Here is a 12,357-nt window from a genome sequence, read left to right as displayed (position 1 = left end):
TCTCCTTGACAAAAGGACTGGAGTAAAGCCAACGGAAATCTGGGAAAAGCAGATAAGAAAAGTAGTATAGGAAAGATGAGTAAGATTGTAAGAAGGAGTCTTTTTCTCTTTCTTGGGGTGGTGAAGCACTTTTGCTGAAAAGTTGTTAAAAGAGGTTGTGTGAGTAAAAGTGAAGGGGAAAGCTGAGATGACATTTTCGTTTGTTAGCAAAGGGAGTGGGGAGTGGCATGTGAAAGAGGAAGTGATGGCCTGGTGATGGTTTGTAATCGTTTTGGAGGAGCTCTGCCTAGTAGAAAGTAAAAGGAGAAGCTTTGATCGCCCAACATGGGGCTCGAACCCACGACCCTGAGATTAAGAGTCTCATGCTCTACCGACTGAGCTAGCCAGGCTTGCTTGCTTGAGCTGAAATGTCAAAAATTGCAAAATGGCGCCAGCCTCACCTTTGCCATCCGCACAGAAGAAGGCAATCTTGTATGGCCTGATTTGGCTGGCCACGTTTTTCAGCACCGAGCAACAGGGCAAGGCATTGGTGGTTCAGTGGTAGAATTCTCGCCTGCCACGCGGGAGGCCCGGGTTCGATTCCCGGCCAATGCAAATGCTAGGATTTTGGCACACCTCCACACTTTGCACTTCTCAAGCTTAAGACATCTCTGCAGGCCAGAAGCCATTTAAGGACATTTGCAAGAGTCACCGTGGCACTTGGCCACAGTGCTGGCTGACAGTCGAGAAGAGGGACCCTAGTACCCAGCAAACATGACTCTAAGACACACAAGTTAAAGCAGCCTTGGGACACTTGCGTGCCCAAAGGCCTTGCATGTCTTCTAGCAGTGCCAGTGACGTGCAGCATCTCTCCCTCTCCAGTACTCACCTATTAGGCTTCTTTTTAACTGTCTAGAAAAGCCTCGGAAATGCCAAGTCAGCAGCATCTGCTCATCTGGTGTTGTTTTACAACTTTTTGCCTTGTTGTCTTTGCACTCTACTCAGGGCCTTGCTCAAATTTGGAGCGTTCTCTCTAGGCCCTCATTCATTCTACTTTTGTCCTGAGTTTTCTCACAGTAGATGTTGAGATGTTGTGTCAGCTTACCTACAACTTGCTTTCCCAGCACCTAGCAATTAAGAAAACATACTAAAAGTACAGAAAAAAAAGTAGTAACAAACTTAAGTCAAATGAAAGCAACCACTTTTTTTGCTTGCCGGGACTGAAAGGCTTTTTGGTTTGTAACTTTTGTTGGGAAGTACCTCATCTAAAAACAAGTTAAGGGAAAGAGCAACTTCCTTTTTTTCAATCCTCTCAGCTAAATCTCAGGCCGTGTGCAGAGTGCCCTCCTCATACTGCTATGTGAGCACCTTTGGAGTGCAAAGCCTAATACACACCATACCAATGCCTGTCAGATAGATGGGTCGAACAGATGATTTCCGGCAGGTCCGATCTGATTTCCGATCGTTTTTCTGATGGATTTGCATAGTAGTGATCGGAAATCCGAACGGAAATCCGATCGTGTCTGTCGGAAAGGATCTATCGGCCCATCTATCTGATGGGGAATTGCATGGTGTGCACCAGGCATACGAGAATGAGTATCTTTCAGGTGGTTGTTCCTTGTCAAGTGATTGATTGTAAGTCTCTCCTTGACAAAAGGACTGGAGTAAAGCCAACGGAAATCTGGGAAAAGCAGATAAGAAAAGTAGTATAGGAAAGATGAGTAAGATTGTAAGAAGGAGTGTTTTTCTCTTTCTTGGGGTGGTGAAGCACTTTTGCTGAAAAGTTGTTAAAAGAGGTTGTGTGAGTAAAAGTGAAGGGGAAAGCTGAGATGACATTTTCGTTTGTTAGCAAAGGGAGTGGGGAGTGGCATGTGAAAGAGGAAGTGATGGCCTGGTGATGGTTTGTAATCGTTTTGGAGGAGCTCTGCCTAGTAGAAAGTAAAAGGAGAAGCTTTGATCGCCCAACGTGGGGCTCGAACCCACGACCCTGAGATTAAGAGTCTCATGCTCTACCGACTGAGCTAGCCGGGCTTGCTTGCTTGAGCTGAAATGTCAAAAATTGCAAAATGGCGCCAGCCTCACCTTTGCCATCCGCACAGAAGAAGGCAATCTTGTATGGCCTGATTTGGCTGGCCACGTTTTTCAGCACCGAGCAACAGGGCAAGGCATTGGTGGTTCAGTGGTAGAATTCTCGCCTGCCATGCGGGAGGCCCGGGTTCGATTCCCGGCCAATGCAAATGCTAGGATTTTGGCACACCTCCACACTTTGCACTTCTCAAGCTTAAGACATCTCTGCAGGCCAGAAGCCATTTAAGGACATTTGCAAGAGTCACCGTGGCACTTGGCCACAGTGCTGGCTGACAGTCGAGAAGAGGGACCCTAGTACCCAGCAAACATGACTCTAAGACACACAAGTTAAAGCAGCCTTGGGACACTTGCGTGCCCAAAGGCCTTGCATGTCTTCTAGCAGTGCCAGTGACGTGCAGCATCTCTCCCTCTCCAGTACTCACCTATTAGGCTTCTTTTTAACTGTCTAGAAAAGCCTCGGAAATGCCAAGTCAGCAGCATCTGCTCATCCGGTGTTGTTTTACAACTTTTTGCCTTGTTGTCTTTGCACTCTACTCAGGGCCTTGCTCAAATTTGGAGCGTTCTCTCTAGGCCCTCATTCATTCTACTTTTGTCCTGAGTTTTCTCACAGTAGATGTTGAGATGTTGTGTCAGCTTACCTACAACTTGCTTTCCCAGCACCTAGCAATTAAGAAAACATACTAAAAGTACAGAAAAAAAAGTAGTAACAAACTTAAGTCAAATGAAAGCAACCACTTTTTTTGCTTGCCGGGACTGAAAGGCTTTTTGGTTTGTAACTTTTGTTGGGAAGTACCTCATCTAAAAACAAGTTAAGGGAAAGAGCAACTTCCTTTTTTTCAATCCTCTCAGCTAAATCTCAGGCCGTGTGCAGAGTGCCCTCCTCATACTGCTATGTGAGCACCTTTGGAGTGCAAAGCCTAATACACACCATACCAATGCCTGTCAGATAGATGGGTCGAACAGATGATTTCCGGCAGGTCCGATCTGATTTCCGATCGTTTTTCTGATGGATTTGCATAGTAGTGATCGGAAATCCGAACGGAAATCCGATCGTGTCTGTCGGAAAGGATCTATCGGCCCATCTATCTGATGGGGAATTGCATGGTGTGCACCAGGCATACGAGAATGAGTATCTTTCAGGTGGTTGTTCCTTGTCAAGTGATTGATTGTAAGTCTCTCCTTGACAAAAGGACTGGAGTAAAGCCAACGGAAATCTGGGAAAAGCAGATAAGAAAAGTAGTATAGGAAAGATGAGTAAGATTGTAAGAAGGAGTGTTTTTCTCTTTCTTGGGGTGGTGAAGCACTTTTGCTGAAAAGTTGTTAAAAGAGGTTGTGTGAGTAAAAGTGAAGGGGAAAGCTGAGATGACATTTTCGTTTGTTAGCAAAGGGAGTGGGGAGTGGCATGTGAAAGAGGAAGTGATGGCCTGGTGATGGTTTGTAATCGTTTTGGAGGAGCTCTGCCTAGTAGAAAGTAAAAGGAGAAGCTTTGATCGCCCAACGTGGGGCTTGAACCCACGACCCTGAGATTAAGAGTCTCATGCTCTACCGACTGAGCTAGCCGGGCTTGCTTGCTTGAGCTGAAATGTCAAAAATTGCAAAATGGCGCCAGCCTCACCTTTGCCATCCGCACAGAAGAAGGCAATCTTGTATGGCCTGATTTGGCTGGCCACGTTTTTCAGCACCGAGCAACAGGGCAAGGCATTGGTGGTTCAGTGGTAGAATTCTCGCCTGCCACGCGGGAGGCCCGGGTTCGATTCCCGGCCAATGCAAATGCTAGGATTTTGGCACACCTCCACACTTTGCACTTCTCAAGCTTAAGACATCTCTGCAGGCCAGAAGCCATTTAAGGACATTTGCAAGAGTCACCGTGGCACTTGGCCACAGTGCTGGCTGACAGTCGAGAAGAGGGACCCTAGTACCCAGCAAACATGACTCTAAGACACACAAGTTAAAGCAGCCTTGGGACACTTGCGTGCCCAAAGGCCTTGCATGTCTTCTAGCAGTGCCAGTGATGTGCAGCATCTCTCCCTCTCCAGTACTCACCTATTAGGCTTCTTTTTAACTGTCTAGAAAAGCCTCGGAAATGCCAAGTCAGCAGCATCTGCTCATCTGGTGTTGTTTTACAACTTTTTGCCTTGTTGTCTTTGCACTCTACTCAGGGCCTTGCTCAAATTTGGAGCGTTCTCTCTAGGCCCTCATTCATTCTACTTTTGTCCTGAGTTTTCTCACAGTAGATGTTGAGATGTTGTGTCAGCTTACCTACAACTTGCTTTCCCAGCACCTAGCCATTAAGAAAACATACTAAAAGTACAGAAAAAAAAGTAGTAACAAACTTAAGTCAAATGAAAGCAACCACTTTTTTTGCTTGCCGGGACTGAAAGGCTTTTTGGTTTGTAACTTTTGTTGGGAAGTACCTCATCTAAAAACAAGTTAAGGGAAAGAGCAACTTCCTTTTTTTCAATCCTCTCAGCTAAATCTCAGGCCGTGTGCAGAGTGCCCTCCTCATACTGCTATGTGAGCACCTTTGGAGTGCAAAGCCTAATACACACCATACCAATGCTTGTCAGATAGATGGGTCGAACAGATGATTTCCGGCAGGTCCGATCTGATTTCCGATCGTTTTTCTGATGGATTTGCATAGTAGTGATCGGAAATCCGAACGGAAATCCGATCGTGTCTGTCGGAAAGGATCTATCGGCCCATCTATCTGATGGGGAATTGCATGGTGTGCACCAGGCATACGAGAATGAGTATCTTTCAGGTGGTTGTTCCTTGTCAAGTGATTGATTGTAAGTCTCTCCTTGACAAAAGGACTGGAGTAAAGCCAACGGAAATCTGGGAAAAGCAGATAAGAAAAGTAGTATAGGAAAGATGAGTAAGATTGTAAGAAGGAGTGTTTTTCTCTTTCTTGGGGTGGTGAAGCACTTTTGCTGAAAAGTTGTTAAAAGAGGTTGTGTGAGTAAAAGTGAAGGGGAAAGCTGAGATGACATTTTCGTTTGTTAGCAAAGGGAGTGGGGAGTGGCATGTGAAAGAGGAAGTGATGGCCTGGTGATGGTTTGTAATCGTTTTGGAGGAGCTCTGCCTAGTAGAAAGTAAAAGGAGAAGCTTTGATCGCCCAACGTGGGGCTCGAACCCACGACCCTGAGATTAAGAGTCTCATGCTCTACCGACTGAGCTAGCCGGGCTTGCTTGCTTGAGCTGAAATGTCAAAAATTGCAAAATGGCGCCAGCCTCACCTTTGCCATCCGCACAGAAGAAGGCAATCTTGTATGGCCTGATTTGGCTGGCCACGTTTTTCAGCACCGAGCAACAGGGCAAGGCATTGGTGGTTCAGTGGTAGAATTCTCGCCTGCCATGCGGGAGGCCTGGGTTCGATTCCCGGCCAATGCAAATGCTAGGATTTTGGCACACCTCCACACTTTGCACTTCTCAAGCTTAAGACATCTCTGCAGGCCAGAAGCCATTTAAGGACATTTGCAAGAGTCACCGTGGCACTTGGCCACAGTGCTGGCTGACAGTCGAGAAGAGGGACCCTAGTACCCAGCAAACATGACTCTAAGACACACAAGTTAAAGCAGCCTTGGGACACTTGCGTGCCCAAAGGCCTTGCATGTCTTCTAGCAGTGCCAGTGACGTGCAGAATCTCTCCCTCTCCAGTACTCACCTATTAGGCTTCTTTTTAACTGTCTAGAAAAGCCTCGGAAATGCCAAGTCAGCAGCATCTGCTCATCTGGTGTTGTTTTATAACTTTTTGCCTTGTTGTCTTTGCACTCTACTCAGGGCCTTGCTCAAATTTGGAGCGTTCTCTCTAGGCCCTCATTCATTCTACTTTTGTCCTGAGTTTTCTCACAGTAGATGTTGAGATGTTGTGTCAGCTTACCTACAACTTGCTTTCCCAGCACCTAGCAATTAAGAAAACATACTAAAAGTACAGAAAAAAAAGTAGTAACAAACTTAAGTCAAATGAAAGCAACCACTTTTTTTGCTTGCCGGGACTGAAAGGCTTTTTGGTTTGTAACTTTTGTTGGGAAGTACCTCATCTAAAAACAAGTTAAGGGAAAGAGCAACTTCCTTTTTTTCAATCCTCTCAGCTAAATCTCAGGCCGTGTGCAGAGTGCCCTCCTCATACTGCTATGTGAGCACCTTTGGAGTGCAAAGCCTAATACACACCATACCAATGCCTGTCAGATAGATGGGTCGAACAGATGATTTCCGGCAGGTCCGATCTGATTTCCGATCGTTTTTCTGATGGATTTGCATAGTAGTGATCGGAAATCCGAACGGAAATCCGATCGTGTCTGTCGGAAAGGATCTATCGGCCCATCTATCTGATGGGGAATTGCATGGTGTGCACCAGGCATACGAGAATGAGTATCTTTCAGGTGGTTGTTCCTTGTCAAGTGATTGATTGTAAGTCTCTCCTTGACAAAAGGACTGGAGTAAAGCCAACGGAAATCTGGGAAAAGCAGATAAGAAAAGTAGTATAGGAAAGATGAGTAAGATTGTAAGAAGGAGTGTTTTTCTCTTTCTTGGGGTGGTGAAGCACTTTTGCTGAAAAGTTGTTAAAAGAGGTTGTGTGAGTAAAAGTGAAGGGGAAAGCTGAGATGACATTTTCGTTTGTTAGCAAAGGGAGTGGGGAGTGGCATGTGAAAGAGGAAGTGATGGCCTGGTGATGGTTTGTAATCGTTTTGGAGGAGCTCTGCCTAGTAGAAAGTAAAAGGAGAAGCTTTGATCGCCCAACGTGGGGCTCGAACCCACGACCCTGAGATTAAGAGTCTCATGCTCTACCGACTGAGCTAGCCGGGCTTGCTTGCTTGAGCTGAAATGTCAAAAATTGCAAAATGGCGCCAGCCTCACCTTTGCCATCCGCACAGAAGAAGGCAATCTTGTATGGCCTGATTTGGCTGGCCACGTTTTTCAGCACCGAGCAACAGGGCAAGGCATTGGTGGTTCAGTGGTAGAATTCTCGCCTGCCACGCGGGAGGCCCGGGTTCGATTCCCGGCCAATGCAAATGCTAGGATTTTGGCACACCTCCACACTTTGCACTTCTCAAGCTTAAGACATCTCTGCAGGCCAGAAGCCATTTAAGGACATTTGCAAGAGTCACCGTGGCACTTGGCCACAGTGCTGGCTGACAGTCGAGAAGAGGGACCCTAGTACCCAGCAAACATGACTCTAAGACACACAAGTTAAAGCAGCCTTGGGACACTTGCGTGCCCAAAGGCCTTGCATGTCTTCTAGCAGTGCCAGTGACGTGCAGCATCTCTCCCTCTCCAGTACTCACCTATTAGGCTTCTTTTTAACTGTCTAGAAAAGCCTCGGAAATGCCAAGTCAGCAGCATCTGCTCATCTGGTGTTGTTTTACAACTTTTTGCCTTGTTGTCTTTGCACTCTACTCAGGGCCTTGCTCAAATTTGGAGCGTTCTCTCTAGGCCCTCATTCATTCTACTTTTGTCCTGAGTTTTCTCACAGTAGATGTTGAGATGTTGTGTCAGCTTACCTACAACTTGCTTTCCCAGCACCTAGCAATTAAGAAAACATACTAAAAGTACAGAAAAAAAAAGTAGTAACAAACTTAAGTCAAATGAAAGCAACCACTTTTTTTGCTTGCCGGGACTGAAAGGCTTTTTGGTTTGTAACTTTTGTTGGGAAGTACCTCATCTAAAAACAAGTTAAGGGAAAGAGCAACTTCCTTTTTTTCAATCCTCTCAGCTAAATCTCAGGCCGTGTGCAGAGTGCCCTCCTCATACTGCTATGTGAGCACCTTTGGAGTGCAAAGCCTAATACACACCATACCAATGCCTGTCAGATAGATGGGTCGAACAGATGATTTCCGGCAGGTCCGATCTGATTTCCGATCGTTTTTCTGATGGATTTGCATAGTAGTGATCGGAAATCCGAACGGAAATCCGATCGTGTCTGTCGGAAAGGATCTATCGGCCCATCTATCTGATGGGGAATTGCATGGTGTGCACCAGGCATACGAGAATGAGTATCTTTCAGGTGGTTGTTCCTTGTCAAGTGATTGATTGTAAGTCTCTCCTTGACAAAAGGACTGGAGTAAAGCCAACGGAAATCTGGGAAAAGCAGATAAGAAAAGTAGTATAGGAAAGATGAGTAAGATTGTAAGAAGGAGTGTTTTTCTCTTTCTTGGGGTGGTGAAGCACTTTTGCTGAAAAGTTGTTAAAAGAGGTTGTGTGAGTAAAAGTGAAGGGGAAAGCTGAGATGACATTTTCGTTTGTTAGCAAAGGGAGTGGGGAGTGGCATGTGAAAGAGGAAGTGATGGCCTGGTGATGGTTTGTAATCGTTTTGGAGGAGCTCTGCTTAGTAGAAAGTAAAAGGAGAAGCTTTGATCGCCCAACGTGGGGCTCGAACCCACGACCCTGAGATTAAGAGTCTCATGCTCTACCGACTGAGCTAGCCGGGCTTGCTTGCTTGAGCTGAAATGTCAAAAATTGCAAAATGGCGCCAGCCTCACCTTTGCCATCCGCACAGAAGAAGGCAATCTTGTATGGCCTGATTTGGCTGGCCACGTTTTTCAGCACCGAGCAACAGGGCAAGGCATTGGTGGTTCAGTGGTAGAATTCTCGCCTGCCACGCAGGAGGCCTGGGTTCGATTCCCGGCCAATGCAAATGCTAGGATTTTGGCACACCTCCACACTTTGCACTTCTCAAGCTTAAGACATCTCTGCAGGCCAGAAGCCATTTAAGGACATTTGCAAGAGTCACCGTGGCACTTGGCCACAGTGCTGGCTGACAGTCGAGAAGAGGGACCCTAGTACCCAGCAAACATGACTCTAAGACACACAAGTTAAAGCAGCCTTGGGACACTTGCGTGCCCAAAGGCCTTGCATGTCTTCTAGCAGTGCCAGTGACGTGCAGCATCTCTCCCTCTCCAGTACTCACCTATTAGGCTTCTTTTTAACTGTCTAGAAAAGCCTCGGAAATGCCAAGTCAGCAGCATCTGCTCATCTGGTGTTGTTTTACAACTTTTTGCCTTGTTGTCTTTGCACTCTACTCAGGGCCTTGCTCAAATTTGGAGCGTTCTCTCTAGGCCCTCATTCATTCTACTTTTGTCCTGAGTTTTCTCACAGTAGATGTTGAGATGTTGTGTCAGCTTACCTACAACTTGCTTTCCCAGCACCTAGCAATTAAGAAAACATACTAAAAGTACAGAAAAAAAAGTAGTAACAAACTTAAGTCAAATGAAAGCAACCACTTTTTTTGCTTGCCGGGACTGAAAGGCTTTTTGGTTTGTAACTTTTGTTGGGAAGTACCTCATCTAAAAACAAGTTAAGGGAAAGAGCAACTTCCTTTTTTTCAATCCTCTCAGCTAAATCTCAGGCCGTGTGCAGAGTGCCCTCCTCATACTGCTATGTGAGCACCTTTGGAGTGCAAAGCCTAATACACACCATACCAATGCCTGTCAGATAGATGGGTCGAACAGATGATTTCCGGCAGGTCCGATCTGATTTCCGATCGTTTTTCTGATGGATTTGCATAGTAGTGATCGGAAATCCGAACGGAAATCCGATCGTGTCTGTCGGAAAGGATCTATCGGCCCATCTATCTGATGGGGAATTGCATGGTGTGCACCAGGCATACGAGAATGAGTATCTTTCAGGTGGTTGTTCCTTGTCAAGTGATTGATTGTAAGTCTCTCCTTGACAAAAGGACTGGAGTAAAGCCAACGGAAATCTGGGAAAAGCAGATAAGAAAAGTAGTATAGGAAAGATGAGTAAGATTGTAAGAAGGAGTGTTTTTCTCTTTCTTGGGGTGGTGAAGCACTTTTGCTGAAAAGTTGTTAAAAGAGGTTGTGTGAGTAAAAGTGAAGGGGAAAGCTGAGATGACATTTTCGTTTGTTAGCAAAGGGAGTGGGGAGTGGCATGTGAAAGAGGAAGTGATGGCCTGGTGATGGTTTGTAATCGTTTTGGAGGAGCTCTGCCTAGTAGAAAGTAAAAGGAGAAGCTTTGATCGCCCAACATGGGGCTCGAACCCACGACCCTGAGATTAAGAGTCTCATGCTCTACCGACTGAGCTAGCCGGGCTTGCTTGCTTGAGCTGAAATGTCAAAAATTGCAAAATGGCGTCAGCCTCACCTTTGCCATCCGCACAGAAGAAGGCAATCTTGTATGGCCTGATTTGGCTGGCCACGTTTTTCAGCACCGATCAACAGGGCAAGGCATTGGTGGTTCAGTGGTAGAATTCTCGCCTGCCACGCGGGAGACCCGGGTTCGATTCCCGGCCAATGCAAATGCTAGGATTTTGGCACACCTCCACACTTTGCACTTCTCAAGCTTAAGACATCTCTGCAGGCCAGAAGCCATTTAAGGACATTTGCAAGAGTCACCGTGGCACTTGGCCACAGTGCTGGCTGACAGTCGAGAAGAGGGACCCTAGTACCCAGCAAACATGACTCTAAGACACACAAGTTAAAGCAGCCTTGGGACACTTGCGTGCCCAAAGGCCTTGCATGTCTTCTAGCAGTGCCAGTGACGTGCAGCATCTCTCCCTCTCCAGTACTCACCTATTAGGCTTCTTTTTAACTGTCTAGAAAAGCCTCGGAAATGCCAAGTCAGCAGCATCTGCTCATCTGGTGTTGTTTTACAACTTTTTGCCTTGTTGTCTTTGCACTCTACTCAGGGCCTTGCTCAAATTTGGAGCGTTCTCTCTAGGCCCTCATTCATTCTACTTTTGTCCTGAGTTTTCTCACAGTAGATGTTGAGATGTTGTGTCAGCTTACCTACAACTTGCTTTCCCAGCACCTAGCAATTAAGAAAACATACTAAAAGTACAGAAAAAAAAGTAGTAACAAACTTAAGTCAAATGAAAGCAACCACTTTTTTTGCTTGCCGGGACTGAAAGGCTTTTTGGTTTGTAACTTTTGTTGGGAAGTACCTCATCTAAAAACAAGTTAAGGGAAAGAGCAACTTCCTTTTTTTCAATCCTCTCAGCTAAATCTCAGGCCGTGTGCAGAGTGCCCTCCTCATACTGCTATGTGAGCACCTTTGGAGTGCAAAGCCTAATACACACCATACCAATGCCTGTCAGATAGATGGGTCGAACAGATGATTTCCGGCAGGTCCGATCTGATTTCCGATCGTTTTTCTGATGGATTTGCATAGTAGTGATCGGAAATCCGAACGGAAATCCGATCGTGTCTGTCGGAAAGGATCTATCGGCCCATCTATCTGATGGGGAATTGCATGGTGTGCACCAGGCATACGAGAATGAGTATCTTTCAGGTGGTTGTTCCTTGTCAAGTGATTGATTGTAAGTCTCTCCTTGACAAAAGGACTGGAGTAAAGCCAACGGAAATCTGGGAAAAGCAGATAAGAAAAGTAGTATAGGAAAGATGAGTAAGATTGTAAGAAGGAGTGTTTTTCTCTTTCTTGGGGTGGTGAAGCACTTTTGCTGAAAAGTTGTTAAAAGAGGTTGTGTGAGTAAAAGTGAAGGGGAAAGCTGAGATGACATTTTCGTTTGTTAGCAAAGGGAGTGGGGAGTGGCATGTGAAAGAGGAAGTGATGGCCTGGTGATGGTTTGTAATCGTTTTGGAGGAGCTCTGCCTAGTAGAAAGTAAAAGGAGAAGCTTTGATCGCCCAACGTGGGGCTCGAACCCACGACCCTGAGATTAAGAGTCTCATGCTCTACCGACTGAGCTAGCCGGGCTTGCTTGCTTGAGCTGAAATGTCAAAAATTGCAAAATGGCGCCAGCCTCACCTTTGCCATCCGCACAGAAGAAGGCAATCTTGTATGGCCTGATTTGGCTGGCCACGTTTTTCAGCACCGAGCAACAGGGCAAGGCATTGGTGGTTCAGTGGTAGAATTCTCGCCTGCCACGCGGGAGGCCCGGGTTCGATTCCCGGCCAATGCAAATGCTAGGATTTTGGCACACCTCCACACTTTGCACTTCTCAAGCTTAAGACATCTCTGCAGGCCAGAAGCCATTTAAGGACATTTGCAAGAGTCACCGTGGCACTTGGCCACAGTGCTGGCTGACAGTCGAGAAGAGGGACCCTAGTACCCAGCAAACATGACTCTAAGACACACAAGTTAAAGCAGCCTTGGGACACTTGCGTGCCCAAAGGCCTTGCATGTCTTCTAGCAGTGCCAGTGACGTGCAGCATCTCTCCCTCTCCAGTACTCACCTATTAGGCTTCTTTTTAACTGTCTAGAAAAGCCTCGGAAATGCCAAGTCAGCAGCATCTGCTCATCTGGTGTTGTTTTACAACTTTTTGCCTTGTTGTCTTTGCACTCTACTCAGGGCCTTGCTCAAATTTGGAGCGTTC

General features: G+C 46.3%; 14 non-coding genes across 14 annotated transcripts; 7 read left to right on the top strand and 7 right to left on the bottom strand.

Moving 5' to 3' along the window:
• The first annotated feature begins 523 nt into the window (after window positions 1–523).
• On the top strand, window positions 524–594 carry TRNAG-GCC (transfer RNA glycine (anticodon GCC)). The gene has a single exon. It is a non-coding gene; the product is annotated as a tRNA-Gly (tRNA).
• Window positions 595–1,937: 1,343 nt separating this feature from the next.
• TRNAK-CUU (transfer RNA lysine (anticodon CUU)) lies at window positions 1,938–2,010 on the bottom strand. The gene has a single exon. It is a non-coding gene; the product is annotated as a tRNA-Lys (tRNA).
• A 134-nt stretch (window positions 2,011–2,144) lies between these two features.
• On the top strand, window positions 2,145–2,215 carry TRNAG-GCC (transfer RNA glycine (anticodon GCC)). Its single transcript has one exon. It is a non-coding gene; the product is annotated as a tRNA-Gly (tRNA).
• A 1,343-nt stretch (window positions 2,216–3,558) lies between these two features.
• On the bottom strand, window positions 3,559–3,631 carry TRNAK-CUU (transfer RNA lysine (anticodon CUU)). The gene has a single exon. It is a non-coding gene; the product is annotated as a tRNA-Lys (tRNA).
• A 134-nt stretch (window positions 3,632–3,765) lies between these two features.
• TRNAG-GCC (transfer RNA glycine (anticodon GCC)) lies at window positions 3,766–3,836 on the top strand. Its single transcript has one exon. It is a non-coding gene; the product is annotated as a tRNA-Gly (tRNA).
• A 1,343-nt stretch (window positions 3,837–5,179) lies between these two features.
• Window positions 5,180–5,252, bottom strand: TRNAK-CUU (transfer RNA lysine (anticodon CUU)). The gene has a single exon. It is a non-coding gene; the product is annotated as a tRNA-Lys (tRNA).
• Window positions 5,253–5,386: 134 nt separating this feature from the next.
• On the top strand, window positions 5,387–5,457 carry TRNAG-GCC (transfer RNA glycine (anticodon GCC)). Its single transcript has one exon. It is a non-coding gene; the product is annotated as a tRNA-Gly (tRNA).
• Window positions 5,458–6,800: 1,343 nt separating this feature from the next.
• Window positions 6,801–6,873, bottom strand: TRNAK-CUU (transfer RNA lysine (anticodon CUU)). Its single transcript has one exon. It is a non-coding gene; the product is annotated as a tRNA-Lys (tRNA).
• Window positions 6,874–7,007: 134 nt separating this feature from the next.
• Window positions 7,008–7,078, top strand: TRNAG-GCC (transfer RNA glycine (anticodon GCC)). The gene has a single exon. It is a non-coding gene; the product is annotated as a tRNA-Gly (tRNA).
• Window positions 7,079–8,422: 1,344 nt separating this feature from the next.
• On the bottom strand, window positions 8,423–8,495 carry TRNAK-CUU (transfer RNA lysine (anticodon CUU)). The gene has a single exon. It is a non-coding gene; the product is annotated as a tRNA-Lys (tRNA).
• Window positions 8,496–10,043: 1,548 nt separating this feature from the next.
• On the bottom strand, window positions 10,044–10,116 carry TRNAK-CUU (transfer RNA lysine (anticodon CUU)). The gene has a single exon. It is a non-coding gene; the product is annotated as a tRNA-Lys (tRNA).
• A 134-nt stretch (window positions 10,117–10,250) lies between these two features.
• TRNAG-GCC (transfer RNA glycine (anticodon GCC)) lies at window positions 10,251–10,321 on the top strand. Its single transcript has one exon. It is a non-coding gene; the product is annotated as a tRNA-Gly (tRNA).
• Window positions 10,322–11,664: 1,343 nt separating this feature from the next.
• Window positions 11,665–11,737, bottom strand: TRNAK-CUU (transfer RNA lysine (anticodon CUU)). Its single transcript has one exon. It is a non-coding gene; the product is annotated as a tRNA-Lys (tRNA).
• Window positions 11,738–11,871: 134 nt separating this feature from the next.
• TRNAG-GCC (transfer RNA glycine (anticodon GCC)) lies at window positions 11,872–11,942 on the top strand. Its single transcript has one exon. It is a non-coding gene; the product is annotated as a tRNA-Gly (tRNA).
• Window positions 11,943–12,357: the final 415 nt, after the last annotated feature.

The sequence above is a fragment of the Hyperolius riggenbachi genome, chromosome 4 (genome assembly GCF_040937935.1).
Source record: "Hyperolius riggenbachi isolate aHypRig1 chromosome 4, aHypRig1.pri, whole genome shotgun sequence".
Taxonomy (NCBI): Eukaryota; Metazoa; Chordata; class Amphibia; order Anura; family Hyperoliidae; genus Hyperolius; species Hyperolius riggenbachi.
Note: the sequence above shows the minus strand (reverse complement) of the source record. Positions and strands in the feature narration are given on the sequence as shown.